Source organism: Cebus imitator, unplaced genomic scaffold, assembly GCF_001604975.1.
Source record: "Cebus imitator isolate Cc_AM_T3 unplaced genomic scaffold, Cebus_imitator-1.0 Scaffold24, whole genome shotgun sequence".
NCBI classification, from domain to species: Eukaryota; Metazoa; Chordata; class Mammalia; order Primates; family Cebidae; genus Cebus; species Cebus imitator.
In genome coordinates, this window is record NW_016107339.1 from 15,056,610 (window position 1) to 15,070,303 (window position 13,694).

Here is a 13,694-nt window from a genome sequence, read left to right on the forward strand (position 1 = left end):
TTTTTTTTTTTTTTTTTTTTGCTTTCCATTTGCTTGGTAAATATGCCTCCATCCCTTTATTTTGAGCCTATGTGTGTCTTTGCATGCGAGATGGGTCTCCTGAATACAGTGCCCGATGGGTCTTGACTCTCTCCAATTTGCCAGTCTATGTCTTTTAATTGGGGCATTTAGTTCATTTACATTTAAGGTTCATATTGTTATGTGTGAGTCTGATCCTGCCATTATGATGCTAGCTGGTTATTTTGCCCATCAGATGATGCAGTTTTTCATTGTGTTGATGGTCTTTCCAATCTGGTATGTTTTTGCAGTGGCTGGTACTGGTTGTTCCATTCCATGTTTAGTGCTTCCTTCAGGAGCTCTTGTAAGGCAGGCCTGGTGGCAACAAAATCTCTCAGCAGTTGGTTGTCCATAAAGGATTTTTTTTCTCCTTTGCTTAAATCTTAGTTTGCCTGGTTATGAAATTCTAGGTTGAAAATTCTTTTCTTTAAGAAAGTTGAGGCTGGGCATGATGGCTTATGCCTGTAATCCCAGCACTTTCAGAGGCCGAGGTGGGCATATCATCTGAGGTCAGGAGTTCGAGACCAGCCTACCCAACATGGTGAAACCCCATCTCTACTAAAAATACAAAAATTAGTCAGGTGTAGAGGCAGGCACCTGTAATCCCAGTTACTTGGGAGGCTGAGGCAGGAGACTCATTTGAATCTGGGAGGTGGAGGTTGCAGTGAGCCAAGATCAAGTCATTGAACTCCAGCCTGGGATACAGAGTGAGACTATGTCTCAAAAAAAAATGTTGAATATTGGCCTCTTTTGGCTTGTAGGTTTTCTCCCGAGAGATCTACTGTGAGTCTGATGGGCTTCCCTTTGCGGATAACCAGACCTTTCTCTCTGGCTGCCCTTAGCATTTTTTCCTTCATTTCAATCCTGGTGAATCTGATGATTATGTGTCTTGGGGTTGTTCTCAGAGAGTATCTTTGTGGTGTTCTCTGTATTTCAATGTTGGCCTGCCTTGCTAGGTTGAAGAAGTTCTCCTGGATAATATCCTGAAGCATGTTTTCCAACTTGGTTTCATTCTGTCCGTCACTTTCAGGTACACTGACCAAGCATAGATTGGGTCTTTTCATGTCATCTCATATTTCTTGGAGGATATGTTCATTTCTTTTCACTCTTTTTTCTCTAATCTTATCTTCTCACCTTATTTCATTGAGTTGATCTTCAATCTCTGATATCCTTTTTTCCACTTGATCGATTTGGCTATTGACACTTGTGTATGCTTCATGAAGTTCTCATGCTGGGTTTTTCAGTTCTATCAGGTTGTTTATGTTCTTTTCTAAACTAGTTATTCTAGTTAGCATTTCATCCATATTTTTCAAGGTTCTTAGCTTCCTTGCATTGGATTAGAACATGCTTCTTTAGCTCGGAGAAGTTTGTTATTACCCACCTTCTGAAGCCTGCTTCTGTCAATTTGTCAAACTCATTCTCTGTCCTGTTTTGTTTCCTTGCTGGTGAGGAGTTGTGATCCCTTGGAGGAGAAGAGGCATTCTGGTTTTTGGAATTTTCAGCCTTTTTCCACTGGTTTCTTCCCATCTTTGTGGATTTAGCTACCTTTGGTCTTTGAGTCAGCGACCTTTGGAATGGGTCTCTGAATGGACATCCTTTCTGTTGATGTTGAGACTATTTCTTTCTGTTTGTTAGTTTTCCTTCTAACAGTCAGGCCCCTCTGCTGTAGGTATGCTGGGGTTTGCTGGAGGTCCACTCCAGATCCTACTTGCCTGGAAATCACCAGCAGGGCCTGCATAACAGCAAAGATTGCTCCCTGTTCCTTTCTCTGGTAGCTTCATCTCAGAATGGTACTCACCAGATGCCAGCCAGAGCTCTCCCATATGGAGTGTCTGTTGGCCCCTACTGGGAGGTATCTCCCAGTCAGGATACACAGGGGTCAGGGAGCCACTTGAGAAGGCAGTCTGTCTCTTATCAGAGCTGGAATGCTGTGCTGGGAGATCTGCTACTCTATTCAGAGCTGCCAGGCAGGAATGTTTAAGTATGCTGAAGCTATACCCACAACNGCATAACAGCAAAGATTGCTCCCTGTTCCTTTCTCTGGTAGCTTCATCTCAGAATGGTACTCACCAGATGCCAGCCAGAGCTCTCCCATATGGAGCATCTGTCGAACCCTGCTGGGAGGTGCCTCCAAGTCAGGAGGCTTGGGGGTCAGAGACTCACTTGAGGAGGCAGTCTGTCCCTTATCAGAGCTGGAATGCTGTGCTGGGAGATCTGCTACTCTATTCAGAGCTGCCAGGCAGGAATGTTTAAGTATGCTGAAGCTATACCCACAACAGCTTCCTGTACCCAGGTGCTCTGTTCCAAGAAGGTGGGGGCTTTTATAAGTCCCTGATGGGCTGCTGCCTTCTTTTCAGAGATGCCTTGCCCAGTAAGGAGGGAGTCTAGTGACACAGTCTGCCTACAGAGGCCATGCTGAACTGCTGTGGGCTCCACCCAATTTGAACTTCCCAGTGACTTTGTTTACACTGATGTTAAAACCACCTACTGGAGACTCAGCGATGGTAGACGCCCTCCCACCACCCCTCACTAAGCTCAAACATCCCAGGTCAAGCTCAGACTGCTGTGTTGGCTGTAAGAATTTAAGCTAGTGGATCTTAGCTTGCTGGTCTTCGAGGGAGTAGGACCCACTGAGGCAGATCACTTGGCTCCCTGGCTTCAGCCCCCTTTTCAGGGGAGTGGTAAATGGTTCTGTCTTGCTTGCATTCCAGGCACCACTGGGGTATGAGAAAAAAAACTACTGCAGCTAGCTCGGTGTCTTCCCAAACAGCCACCCAGTTTTGTGCTGGAAACCCTGGGCTCTGGTGTTGTAGGCACTGAAGGGAATCTCCTGGTTTGAGGGTTGAGAAGACCATGGGAAAAGCATAGTATCTGGGCTGGATTGCAGGGGACAGTCCCTAATGGCTTCCCTTGGCTAGAAGAGGGAGTTCCCCGGCCCCTTGTGCTTCCCGGGTGAGGCGATGCCCCACCCTGCTTTGGCTCACCCTCCTTGGGCTGCATCCACTGTCCAACCAGTTCCAATGATACGAACCAGGTACCTCAGTTGGAAGTGTGGAGATCACCTGCCCTCTGCATCGATCTTGCTGGGAGCTGCGCACTAGAGCTGTTCCTATTTGGCCATCTTGCCATCAACCCAACAATTTGTCTTATTTATTTATTTGAGACTGGGTCTCACTCTTTTGCCACTGGAGTGCAGTGGCATGATCTCTGCTCACTGCAACCTCCACCTCTCATGTTCAAGTGATTCTGTCATCTCAACCTCCTGAGTAGCTGGGATTACAGATGGGAGCCACAACACCTGGCTAATTTTTATGCTTTTAGTAGAGGTGGGATTTCACGATGTTGGCCAGGCTGGTCTTGAACTTCTAACCTCAAGTGATCTGACCTGACCACCTCTTCCTCCCAAAGTGCTGGGATTACAGGTGTGAGCCACCATATGCACCCCTCCTCTTATACTTTTGAGGAGCTAGTCCCTCATGCCACAGACCACTGGATTCCTTAAAACCTCACCAGTGTAGCCGGCACTTAAATCTTTGTATAGTTTACCAGTCTTTGGAGTGGATTTGTGCTACCAAAACTTGCAGAGTATATTCCAGTTCTGGCTCATCAAATTTTAATACATAATATAATTAATACAGTGAACAAATGTGACGTTCTGAGAAATATTTAGATGGTCCAGTTCCTTTATATGATGGTAGCTAGCAGGAGATGTAATGTATCCTGGGGATAAAATCTAAAATGTAGAGTCATTTGTCCTTTGTGAATATAAATAGCCTCTGGCTTTCTTTTCATATGTGTTGCAAATAATGCATTTAGACCTATCGGCAGTCTTACACAATGAAGAAGACTCTCTATAAATCTGATTTACTAAAAATATAACAGTCTGGCCAAGCAAGGTGGCTCATGCCTCTAATCTGACCACTTTGGGAGGTCAAGGCAGATGGATCACTTGACCTCAGGAGTTTGAAACCAGACTGACCGACATGGAGAAACATCGTCTCTACAAAAAATACAAAAATTAGCTGAGTGTGGTGACTTGCACCTATAGTCCCAGCTACTTAGGGGGCTGAGGCCCAGGAATCACTTGAGCCCAGGAGGTGGAGGTCGCAGTGAGCCAAAATCTCACCACTGCACTCCAACCTGGGTGACAGAATGAGACCGCGTCTCAAAAAACAAAAAGAAAACTGTGTTGAGACCAGTTAATAAAGTTGTGACTGATTTTTTTTTTCCTTTTGAGATGGAGTTTCGCTCTTGTTGCCCAGACTGAAGTTTAATGGAATGATCTCGGCTCACTGCAACCTCAGCCTCCCGGGTTCAAGTGATTCTCATGTCTCAGCCTCTCGAGTAGACAGGATTGCAAGTGTATGACATGACGCCTGGCTAATTTTGTATTTTTAGTAGAGATGGGGTTTCTCCATGTTGGTCAGGCTGGTCTCGAACTCCTGACCTCAAGTGGCCTGCCTGTCTTGGCCTCCCAAAGTGCTGGGATTACAAGCATGAGCCACTGTGCCTGGCCCAAAGTTGCAACTAATTATTGGGTGAGTCTGCATTAGTCCATTTTCGTCTGCAATTATCTGTCCAATTACTACAAGAGCTAGATTAGTGCATTAAACTGTGTTGGGGAAACAGCAATGGAGGAAGGGTTTACAGCGTGCCTACATAAGCTGGTTTTAAGTAATGTATAACAAAGAAATCAGGAATAATAAACTTCAGAAGGCCGTGGAGGCCTCTGGGGAGGAAGGCCTCCCTGTGCCAGCATGTTCCCAGGAACAGAGTGTCCTAAGCTCTGATATTCTGAACATAGTGTCCAAGGACATAATGCTCCCTTGAAGCACTGGAATGTAACCAGACATGTAGGCTCCTTGCTAAGCCTGCTCCCACTAGCTGCATTGTCTATTGATAAACATACACTATTAGCTCATCAGAAACTCACATAAACCACCACCGCTATTGATTTTATGTTTGATGCACAGCTTCCCTTCACCAATTCACCCTGCCACCTGCACTATAGATAAAAGTGATTGTATTCAATAAATACTGTGGAAACCAGAGCTCGGGGCCTTCACTGCCTCTAGTAAAAAGTGATGGTCCCCTGGTCCCACTATCTCTCTTAATCTGTCTTTTTCTCATTCCTTTGTCACCACTGAACTGGGGTACCCACGGGTGGGGTGTGGGGCTGGTTCCCTACAAACTGTTATATGATGGAACCAAATTCTTGCATCTTTTAAGTCTTGGAAATTTGGCTCAGTTTGCTTCTGCCTTGCTGCTGCCTGGCCTCTGGCTTCCGGGGGATTCTACTGTTCCCTCTGCTGCTAGAGAGACAGGTTCTACAATATCATCTCCTAGAGGTAGTTCCAGCCTGCAAAGGACAGACAAGATGAGGTTAATACCCTGTTCACCTGTTCATTCCTTATTGCTTAGTAGAGAGCCCTTTGGCTCTTCCATAGAAATAGTCACCTGGTGGGCTGTCCACTTCTACAAAGCACATCTGTCTATGCCAGCAAGCTCACTGCTCAGAGCTCTGAGCTTTTCAATCTCTGTCTCCACAATCTGCCATAACAGTTCTGACATCTCTACTCCATTTCATGTGAGCCATCACTTTTTATTAGAATGGTTTTCTTGAGATAAAATTCACATATATTGTCCACCATTTGAACTCAATGATTTTTAGTATCATCACAATTTTAGAACATTTTCATAAACCCATACCCACTTATTCCTAAGCAGTTGTATCTATTTCCCTTTAACACCTCCTCAGTCTGAGGCAACCACAAATCGACTTTCGGTCTCTAGAGATTTGCTTCTTATGGAAATTTCATATAAATAGAATAATGTGGTGGATGCTGTTTGGTGATGGACTTCTTCCACATAGCATATTTTTTTTCAAGATTCATCCATGTGGTTACATGTATCAAGAGTTCATTCCTTTTTATGACCAAATAAAATGTCTACACTGCTTACCCTGCCTTGCCCATTTCTTCCTCTGAAAACCACAACAGAGGCTCTCACCCATGCCTTCCCCTCCTGCTGCCGCCTGATCAGCCCTGGTGCTGCCCTGTGTGGCCCCGCCTGTTGTGCTGTGCTCCTGCATCTGTGGGTAATAAGCTCTTCCGTCAGTGGCATCAGCTTCTCTGTGTCATCCCTCAGTCATAGAAATCCTGGGGGTATTTAAAACACCTATCAAATCCCAAATATTACAATAGGTTCTTTCTACCATGCTCTTACTGAGACATTTATGAGTTCTCCAAGGTGTGCATCCTCCCTCAGTGCAATGAGTGGTAAACTGTAAACTCAGCTTCTTCACCTAAGATGTGCTCCTGCCGGTCTTTGGCTGAAGGGTATTCACACATTATTACTACTTTGTCTATTTACTTTTTATATGTCTTTGAGGCTGGTTAACGGAATGGGTTTGTGTATTTATGTGCTTGTGGATGCCAAATAGATTTTTTAACTTGTAAGTAGTCAGAACAATTAGCATCATTCTTCATTGCTTTCTACACTTTAGTTATGCTTAGAAAATTCTCCAGAATTGTAAAAACTTCACACATATTTTCACCTAGAAAAGGACAATGAGGCCGGGCACGGTGGCGCATGCCTGTAGTCACAGCCACTGGGGAGGCTGGGTGGGAAGATTGCTTGAGCCCAGGAATTCTGGGCTGCAGCGCGCTATGCCAATCCAGTGTCCACACTAAGTTCAGCATCAATATGGTGACCTCCCGGGAGCGAGGGATCACCATGTTACCTAAGGATACTAATGTGATGGAATTCTAAGGTTTAAATTCCTTGTTTTGTAATTTTGGAAATGTGTCTACAGGGTCTGTAGGGCACTTGATATATGTGGCATTCAATAAATACTTTCTCTTGGGATGAGTGAAGACTTATTTGCCTCCTTATGTTCACCAAGTTAAAGAAAACATGCCAGATATCCAAGGAAATATAGACATGGATTAGCAACAGGGATGTACGTTTATAAAGACTTGAGACTTTGAGGTGATGTCATGTTTTGGTTAATATCAGTACACTATGGTTGTTAAAATACACATTAGTCTGGGCAGGGTGGCTCATGCCTGTAATCCCAGCACTTTGGGAGGCTGAGGTGGGTGGATCACTTGAGTCCATGAGTTTGAGACCAGCCTGGGGAACATGGGAAAAACCCATCTCTACAAAAAAATACACAAAAAATATTATCCAGGTGTGGTGGTTCGTGGATTTACTCCCAGCTACTCAGGAGGCAGAGATGGGAGGATCACCTGAGCCCAGGAAGTCAAGGCCCCAGTGAGCTCTAATCACACCACTGCACTCCAGCCTAGGTGACAGAGTGAGATTTTGTCTGAAAAACAAAATAAAACACATTCATCAAGCTTTCTTGAGCATACTGTATTTTAATATTATATCTAAGACACACAGACAAATCCATGGCTTCCTTATGAAGGTAACTTTGATATATGTCAATCTGTATGTCACACAGTATATCTTAGGGGAGATTAAAAAGTAAGAACACTCTAGTATGCACTGTCAGATATGATAGGTACTAGTCACAAGTGTCTATTGAAATTAATTAAAGAAAATTTAAAACTCAACTGCACAGTCACACTAGCCACAGAGACAGGAGCAGAGATTCACAAGCCAAGTGTAGCACAAGGGGCTGCTGGGCCCCTCACCCTGAGATGGGGTAAGCAGGTGATGAGGGGTGGAGTCTTTTCTCAGGAAAAACAGGAGCAGTTCTGGAGACATTCGGGAGGGTCACGGCTGAGGCCCTGGGGTTAGAGCCCCTCACCTTTTCTTTTCAAAGAGCAGTCTTCCCAGCCTACCATTTCCATTGTGGGCACCACTGCTGGCCTGGTTCTCTTTGGAGTTGTGGGCACTGGAGCTGTGGTGGCTACCCTTGTGATGTAGAGGAAGAAGGGTTCTGGTATGTAAGGGGTGGGGTCTGCATTTTCTTGTTCCTTTGGGCCTCCTTAAAAAAAGTACCACACATGCACACACACACACACACACATGAAGCACACACACACACACGTACACACACACGCACAAAGCACACACACAAACGCACACGTACACACACACAGAGCACAAACACTCATGCTCACAGTCCTTGTATAAAAACTTTCTGTAATGTGAATATAAAGGTTGTGAATACTTGTGAATATAAAGGTTGATGAATGTAGAGATGGGACCTGATTCCCAGCAGTCATAGGTCAGAGGGGAAGGACTCTGCTGAGGAGAGACCTCCAGCCACCCGAGAGGGCAGGTGGGCCAGCCCCTGCACATCTCCTGTCCTTGTTTTCCTGATCATGCCATGGGTCTGATTACAGATCCAAAGACAACAAATTGAATTTCAGCACATTAAAAACTTGTGTGCAACAAAAGACACTATCAATACAGTGAAAAGACAGTTCATAAAATGGCAGAAGATATTTGCCAATTACATATGAGGGGTCTAGTATTCAGATACCTAAAGAAATCTTTACACTTCAATAACAAGAGAGGAATAAACCAATCACAAAATGGGCAAAAGATTTGTACAGATATTTCCTCAAAGAAGAGACATAAACAGTCAAGAAACAGGATAATATGATCAGCAACATTAGCCATTGCAGAAATGCAAAGTAAACCACAATGATATGGCTATGGTAATAACTTTTAAAAAAAAGCAAATAGCAAATGTTAGCAAGAATGTGGAGAAATTAGACACTTCATACCACTATGTTTTATAGAAATATAAAATGGCCAGCTGAGGTTCTTATTTGGTGGAAGTGTTCCTCTCTTGGGAAATCCACTAAGCCCAAGATGGCAGGGATGGGAAGCAGAAAAATTTTAAGTAATTAATAGGTGTAATTGTACAAGATCAGTTATTACAATAATAAATTATCTCAGCTTTTTTAGTGAAAATGAATTCTTTAACTTTGTTCATCTTTTTATACACTCCATGAGTTGTGCATCATATTATGACACGCTGGTAGTCTCTTCTACTTCAGAGGCTGAGGCAGAAAGATTTGGAGGCCAGTCTGGGGCAATATAGCAAGGACCCTTATCTAAAAAAAATGTGTTTAAATAAATTGCACGAGTTATTCTAGATCTTTCGTGTTTTCATATAAAGATGTACATCAGTTCATTAATTTCTGTCAAAAGGCCTCCTAGAATTTAGTTTGGTATTTTTTTTGAATCTCTGGATTAATTTAGAGAGTATCACATTTTAATTATGTGCAATCTTGCTCTCCATGAACAGGGGATATATTTATGTAGGTCCTCTATACACTCTTTCCACAGTCTGTCTTGGTTTCCAGTGTCTTGGATTTCAGAGATTTTAAACACTTTTAAGATTTATTCGTACATGTATTATGTTTCTCATACTAATGTACTTGGGGAAAAAATTTAAATTCAAATGTTATCTTTGTTTATTGCTTATATATGTTATTTGGGATGTGATATTGCGTTTTCTTTTTCTTTTTTTTTTATTTGTTTATTTGGTTTTGGTTTTGATTTTCAAGTGTCCTTGTAGCCTAAGACTGCTTCGGTGATCTTTCATTAAAGATCTTTGTACTGTTAGCTGTGAATAAAAAGAGCCTGTAATTTTTTTCCATGTTTCTTTCCTTTTCTCAATTTGGTTAATTTCCAGTACATTTTTCCATTTCATAGAAGTTGGCAAAAAATGTACACAGTATTCTCTTATTATTCCTTTAATGGCAGTGAGTCTTTGGTAATAATCCTTTTTATATTCCAAATACTGGTGATTTTTGTCCTCTGTCTTTTTTTCATCAGTCTAACTAGAGGTTTGTCAGTTTAACGAAGACTCCAATTTGCCCTTTTTTTTCCTCTATTGATGTCTATTTTATTTATTTGATTTCTTCTCTTTATGATTTTCTTCTTTAACTTACTTTGGGATTATTTTGCTCTTCTTTTTCTAGTTTTCTAGGGTGCAACTGATTTTAGGTCTTCCTTCCTTTCTAATTTAAACACTTAAGCTTCATGTTTCCCTCAGAGCACTGCTTGAGCTGCATCTCACAGATTTGGATATGTTGTTTTGTGATTATTCAATTCAAAATATTTTCTTACTTCCCTGGTGATTTTGTCTTTGGCCCTTAATTTACATAGCAACATGTTGTTTCATTCCACATAATTGGGTTTCCAAAATATCTTCTGTGTATTGATTTCTAATTTAATATTATTGCAGTCAGAAGATACACTCTGATGATTTTTATGCTGTTAAGTTAATTGAATCCTGTCTTCCAGCTCAGCACATTGCTTTGGAATTGCACGGTGCATCTACCTCCCGTACCAGGGGAAGAAAAGAGTTCCTACTTCCATTCCTGGAAGTAATGGTGCATAAATGAAAATTAGATGAAGGTGGTTGAGATTCTGTCTTTCCCAACACTTTTTTTACTTCTATCGATTGCAGAGAGGGGTAACAAAATTTCTACTGATGAAGGGTAAAATCAGTCCTTTTTAATCCATATCTGGCCACAAACTGTCTGCAAACCTCTGTGGGGTAGGTACAGGCCACTTCCTGGGAGGACAGAGCCTAAGAGACTTTTTGGCTTCCTCAGATGGACTCCATGCCAGGGAGGTCATCTCTGAGCCTGGGAAGCCTAGGGGGTAAGAATGTCTCAAGAGAATTGCAGACAGAAAATGATTTGTTTCTTTTGCTGCTTCTACCAAAGAAAAGGTGTCCGTAAATCAGACCCAGGGAAGGGGTCTCCAGGCCAGAGCGGGTCCAGTGCAGCTCCTCCCCAGTGATCTGAGGTTCCCTCTGCTCTGCAGAGAGTCCCCAGCAAAAGATCCATGTCACCAAGCATGGGTGCAGGTGACTCCTTTTGCACCCAGGAGGTACCTTGAGGCCCCTGCACCGTCCTGCAAGTCTCCAGCATGTCTGGAAACAGAAAAAAAAAATGCTTTCTGGTGGAGTAATGCAATTTTTGGGAGCTCACTGAGCCCTGGGCATCAGCTGCTGAATCTTCTGGCAAGGAAGGAGGTGCCCAGTGAGATTCTCAGTGCAGAGCGAGAAATCTCCTAAGGGTAGGAAGAAACAACCAGAACTGGGAAGCTATTCCTTATTTCACAGCGAGTGCAAACATGATAGGAAAGCATAGAGAAAAAGGAAGAAATTATAGGGAAAGGTGCTGGGGTGGGGCGGAGGAGATAACGTGGGAGGGGTAGACCAGACCCAGCACTGGTGGGGGTAGGAGAGAGATGTGTATTCCTTGACTAGAGAATGGACACTTAAGGGTCAGTATAGAAAATGCTACTGAATGACCAGTAAGTGAAGGAAGAAATTAAGAAAAATAATAAAAAATTTTAAAACAAATGAAAATGGAAGAAATACAACACCAACTCTACAGGATATAGCAAAGACAGCACTGAGAGGGAAGTTTATAGAAATAAACACCTGCATCAAAAAAGAAGAACGACTTCAAATAAGCAATTTGACAATGCACGACAAGAAATTATAAAAATAAGAACAAATCCAACCCAAACTTGGTAGAAGGAAAGAAAATAATAACTATCAGAACAGAAGTAAATAAAATTGAGACTAAAATTGCAGAAGATTAAGGAAATACAAAGTTGTTTTTTCTGAAAAGAGGAACCAAATGGACAAACCTTCAGCTAGACTAAGAAAAAAGAGAGAAAACCTAAATTAATAGAATCAGAAATGAAACAGAAGACATTACAACGGAAACCACAAAAATACAAAATTTCATTAGAGCAGGGGTGTCCAATCTTTTGGCTTCCCTGGGCCACTTTGGAGGAAGAATTGTCTTGGGTCACACATAAAATACACTAACAATAAGGATAGGTGATGAGCTAAAAAGTAAAGAAATCGCAAAAACTCATATTGTTTGAAGAAAATTTACAAATTTGTGTCAGACCACATGCAAAGCTGTCCTAGAGGCTTTGTCCTGTGGGTTGGGCAAGCTTGCATTAACCCTATGGTGAACTGCTATATGTCAACAAATTGAAAAATCTCGAAGAAATGAATACATTCCTGACACACACCGCCTACAAGACTGAACCATGAAGAAATAGAAAACATCAACAAACCAATAATGAGTAATGAGATCAAAGCCATAATTAATCTCTCTCATTAAAGAAAAGCCCAGAGTCTGATAGCTTCACTGCTGAATATTACCAAACATTTAAAGAACGAATACTAATTCTACTCAAACTATTCAGAAAAAATTGAAGAGGAGGGAAAATTTCAAACTAATTTTATGAGGGCAGGATTACCCTGATACCAAAAGCCTACAAGGACACAACAAAAGCAAACTACAGGCCAATATCCCAGATCAACATAAATTCAAAAATTTGCAACAAATACCAGCAAACCAAACTCAAGAACACAGTAAAAAGAACATTCACCATGCTCAAGTGGGATTCATCCCAGGGATGCAAGGATGGTTCAATATTTGCAAATCAATAAACAAGATTCATCACTTTAACAGAATCAGAAACAAAAACCAGACAATCATTTCAATAGGTGCTGAAAAGACTTTTGGTGAAATTCACCATCCCTATGATAAAACCCCCCTACAAACTGGGTACATAGGCTCAAATGATAAAGGCTGTATATGACAAAGTGACAGCTGACATCATACTGAACAGAGAATATTCAAAAGTCTTTCCTCTAACAACTGGAACAAGATAAGATACCAAATTTTATCACTTTTATTCAACATAATGCTGGCTGGAACCCAACCCAGTGTGTGTGACTCCCCAGTGGGCTTGGTGCCCATAAACCCAGCACTGTTGTGGGCTGCTGACCCACCAGTGCATAGTGCACCCCAGATGAGCCAGCTGTTCTTGGTCCACCAGGTTTCAGACCATGCCCAGCCCAGCTTTCTGGGGCACAGGGACACTGGAAGAGTATTTTAAGAATGAATTTACTAAACTGGGGGGGAGTTTCTTGAATTGGTTCTCTAGTCTCTTTAGATTTAAAGGCACAAATGCCTCTACTTCCAGTAGTACAGAGAGTGCTAATACTCAGAATATCACCATTGGATAGACCTAATCAAATACTTAAAAGATCTGGCTGACCATGTATTTGACACCTTGGAAGACTTAGTTAAACTAGCAAGTATAAGGTGAGTGGCTGATTGCTACCAATTGTGATGGACAAAATGAGGAAAGGAAAAGATGGACTCAGGGCTGCAAATCTCCATCCAGCTCATGATCCACATAAATCACCTAAAAGTTTTTATGTCTCCTTTGAATGAAATCCTAATCTCCTATAGCTGCAGGGCTGACATTTCTGAAAAATAAACCCAGAATCTCAACCTATGTGTGGCTAAATTGCAACACAGAACAAATCCCAAACTCAGTTGATATCTGTCATTGAAGTGAAGGTGTTGATTGGGAATAAATGGGATCCTGATAATCTGAATGGGGACATCTAGGCAGATCCTGATGAAGCTAAAGACACTGAACTCCTGTATTCTGCTGAGAATTATTTGCCAATTACATTCAACCACATTTAGTGAAGTTAATCCAGCTTTGCCTAATGAAAAGGTGATGGTCTTCTCTGAGGTAGTTGCCCTTGAGACCCTGTGATTTCACTCAACATTTACCCCCAGAACCCCTCTGTGATTCCAGATTTGAAAATAGCCTCAAAAAAAAAAAAAAAAAAAAAAAAAAAAAAA